We start from the raw sequence: 4,509 nt of genomic DNA on the forward strand, positions 1-4,509 counted from the left end.
AAAAAAAAAAAATATATATATATATATATATATATATATATATCTGGGAGGAAGACAATTGTTTTATTTAGTCAATAACTAATTAGACTGAGTTCAGTCTTTGTTTCTCTTCCTCCTTAAGAACCCAGAATTGTTTCCTTGAAAAGTAGACCTTTCACATTAGAGTCTTTATATTTTTTTAAAAGTCTTAAAATATAGCGAATCTTTTGAAGTTAAATCTGAATCATTTGTAGGTATACCTCCACTTATAAGATTATAATGGCTTTCTAAAAATTTAACAATAAGAACTGAAGTTACTACTTTGAATTAGAAGGCAAGCATGTGGATTTGTAAGCGTTCTCTTTGTGGGTTTGAACAAGTCGTAAATTATTCAAAATTGTTTTTTTTTTTTTTATACAGAACTCTGTAGGAAAACATGTTAGGAATACATTTAAACAGTGACACCTACTGGTGAATTTGAGGCAAATTTCTTGGTTAAATTTTGCCTTATTTCTTGACTCAAATTGCGAGGAATTACTGTTCCACATTTACTGTGTTTGCAGCAAATTAAGGATATATCCACCCCAGCTGGTAAGTTGATTTTCTTTTTTCTCTTTCAATCATTAATGATAAATCTGCCACTGAAAAGAATCCCAAATCACTGTTATAACTTGCACGAGCCATTATTTTAAATTCTACGAACAGAAACTTTTTCTCACATCATCTTTGTTTCAATTTAATACTTTTGAAAAACTCTGAACCTGGCTGTGAAGTTAACAGGGAATAAATACCTGGATTATCCATGACCTTTGAAACATGGAAATCATGCCTGATTGAGGGGGAAATAGCAGGGTCAGTCAGAAGGCAGAGGAAGGACGTGAAAGGGAAGACAACAGCTTGCATCATGGTTTTGGTAGAAGGAATGGGCGAGGCAGGGTTAGCAGGACTGGAACTGAGTAGTTTGAGTAATGCCAGCAGGATCTGCAGTATGAGAGCTGTTCCTAGTTGTCTGGTATTCCTAGGAATTAACTCATCCTGCGAGGCACAGTCCCTGCTCAGTCAGTGAGGCCCCAGATCCCAGAACATCAGGAAGAGAGAAAACAAGAAACCATAGTTCATCCCTCTGGGCTCAAGTTTTCTAATTCTTCTTTTACTTCTCTTTCCTCTTTCTTCAGCTAGAGCAGATTTTATCTACTGAGGAGAATCAAGACTCAGAAGCCCAAAGAGATGACCTCTTGAAGTAGTTTTTGAATCATTTCTATCTGGGTGGGTTATACCACACAATTGTTCAATTCAAATGTCCTAAGCTTGTCTCAGATAAATTTATCTTTGGGTTTAGGTGATATTTTCAGCCATTCTATTCATTACTTTAATATAAAAGTAATGTTTATAAATAAGACAGTAATTAAAATTGCACTGAAAAGATGGATTAAAAAGCATGTTGAGCTGAATGTGGTGGCACATGCTTGTAATCCCAGTGACACAGGAGGCTGAGGCAGGAGGATCATGAGTTCAAAGCTAGCCTCAGCAATTTATCAAGGCCTTAAGCAACTTAGTGAGACACTATCTCTAACTAAAATATAAAAAGGGCTGGGGATGTGGCTCAGAGGTTAAGTGCCCCTGGGTTCAATCCCTGGTTAACCCCCCCCCCCAAAGAAGAGTATTGAGTATTTGTCTCAACTCCACATTCTCTTTTATATGTAATAAACACAGGAGTTTGTACATTTGTGAAATCTACAACCATAGGTCCTCTAAGATAAAGCAGACCTGTAATTAGGAATCCTAGCTCCATCCCTTGTTTGTTGATATGGGACGTTGGGATTGATACTAATACCTATCAAACAATTTATTTGTAAGAGATAAATGTTACCAATACATTTAAACAGTGATACCTGCTGTTGATAAGACCCTTAGAAAAATGTATTATGTACATGTATTATGATCAAAAGATGAAGCTTTTGTTATACTTTAGTAATTCTTATAAAATGTATACATATGGATTGACCTTAAGATCAGTGTTTCTACAATGGCAAAAGTTGCTCATGGAATTTAGACTGGCACTGTAGTCTATCATTGTTTTTGCTATAAGAATTGAAGTTGAGTAAAATGAGATCATTAATAAAAGACTCAATTTTTAAAAGAGAAATTTGGGAGGAAAGTGTAGATTGCATCCTTCTGATTTGATTATTAAACTTTTTTGTTTCACTTGGAAGTCTTTAAATCATATTTATTGCTGTAACGCAGAAAGATCAGTAGTTACTGAAAAAGATAACTATTAAAATTGCATTGAAAAGATGGGGTAAGAAGACTGTTGAATATTTGTCTCAATTTCTGAACTTTCTATCATCACAGCCTCTTCCCAAACAAATTTTGGGTAATTCCTTTAATAATTTTCATGTTAAAAAAAATAGAGTTCTAAACTCCCAACTTTTCAAATGCACAGTAAATGAACTTATTGTTTTCCCCTGGGGGTCACACCCACTGGGTTAGTCACAAATAGCTATATTAAGGATGTTGTTCACATTTTTTAAACACTAGCAATCCTGACCCACCCAGATTAGCTTTTTTTTTTTTTTTAACAGATTAGCTTTTTAAATGCAACCTGACTTTTCAATATTTTTTAATAAATGCAAGAAAAATAAGGAACTTTTATCACTGGGATGATGAATAAAATAATATAGAATATTCTGTTTTGTAGTGCAGCAAAGTGCATCATAAGATTTAGACTGGCACTGTAGTCTATCATTGTTCTTTTACTGTGATGCAAGTGTAGTATCTAATCCTATTAGTGCATTACAGAGAACAGCAAATAATAGTATACCCTTTTAGCTGCAAATAACAAATGAAATTTTAAACTGGCCTAGAGAGTTGAAATGATCTCAATATTACACTAATGAAATCAATTTGTCAACTTCTTTAATGCTGATTTTAGTCCCCTGTAAGCAATCCTAGACCAAGTAAGATGCAGATGAACTTGGATTATTCTGGGTGGAGAAGTGTACTGGGTGAATCTGGGTGAAAAGGATTGCCCAGTTCTATTTCTCTCTCCGCCCATAAACCAGCCCAATGCCTGCCTGCAGAACACAACTACTGCTGTCTTTTGCCATTTTTTCAAGGTGTCTAGGAAAGCCTTGTAGAGAGATACCTACACTGAAAGCTGGCAACCTCTAGTTCCAATGGGGAAATTTGTTCATTCAGAAATTTTTTGAAGGTACCAGAATGGGCAACGTCGTGCTGGTTGCTGGGTGCTGGGATACAGCGATGAATAAAACAGACAAGGTTCTTCCAATCCTCGTGATATTAAATAACTAACCAAAACATTAATTCTTTCATAGTTGTTTCATATAGCTCTCCTTGAACTGGACAGTAGCCAGCTGCCTATCAGAAGGAGAGAGTAGGAGTTTGGGGTATATGTAAGGGGAAGGGGGAAGAAATAGAGAGAAAGAGGGTCCCCCAAACCTCACTTGAATTCCCGAGTCAATCTGTCTTTGAATCAGTTCTCCAACCTTGTATTTCCAAAGATAACACATTTCTATTTCATCTCGCATTGATTTCTTGTTATTTGCAGTTGAAAGAGTTTTGGCTAACATAGCTTTTAAGTATTTAGCTATGGGCTTGGTGAATATCAGAGTTGAAAGGGATTTATTTACTTGGTCAAAGCTTCCGGTGAGTCTAGAAGTGCTTCCAGCAGTGGTAAACTGGTCTCTAAATCAATGATTCTTTGTAGTGAGGGCCCTGGCCCAGGGAAACGCTTTAAGTTTGTTTTAATAACTTGTGGTTAGGGGAGGGGTTGCCATTAGGGTGGACGGGGTATGCAGGCCATACTGCATTGTATCAGAGTGCCACATAGTAAGGAATTGTCTTCATGCTGTAAAGTTTTGGAACATCCAGGAGGATATTCCTGAGGGTTAAAGGACTTTTTATCTAAACCCACAACCAAACTCCATTTTCCACATTAAACACAAATTTTTCTGCAAGCTGTCATCATGCAGTGAATTTTGTAAGCACACAGCTTCTCTATAAACAAGGGGAAAATGTACTTTATTTTATTCAAAGTTTCATTGAGTTTAGTTTTCATGCTGGAAACACATTACTCACATTTATTTCTACATATGCATACTGACTCTTAGGTCTTGCATATTCAATTAGTTTTAATCTATTACAATCATTAACTAAAATTTAGCTATTTGAATTTTCCCAGATAGAGCCAACAGGAGCCCCTATAAGCTGATTCTTGTATCCATTTGACAGTTTTCATCACTCTACTTCCTTACTTTCTAATAAAAGATGTTCTGGGTTCATTCAGAATGCCTCCCTCCATTGACCTTGAATCGTAATTCCAAGATGATATGATTGATTACTGTAGAAGGAAGTGGTATTTAGAAACCCAAATCAGGGTACCAGCTCTGTTCTTTGCTACTAGGATGTCATTGCTTCTAGTTCTCCTCAGCAGACAGAGCCATGAAATACAACATAGGTATACAGACATATGTAAATGCACTGTATCTGTGTATACCTCCACTTTCAACA

The sequence above is a fragment of the Marmota marmota genome, unplaced genomic scaffold (assembly GCF_001458135.2).
Source record: "Marmota marmota marmota unplaced genomic scaffold, marMar, whole genome shotgun sequence".
NCBI lineage: Eukaryota > Metazoa > Chordata > Mammalia > Rodentia > Sciuridae > Marmota > Marmota marmota.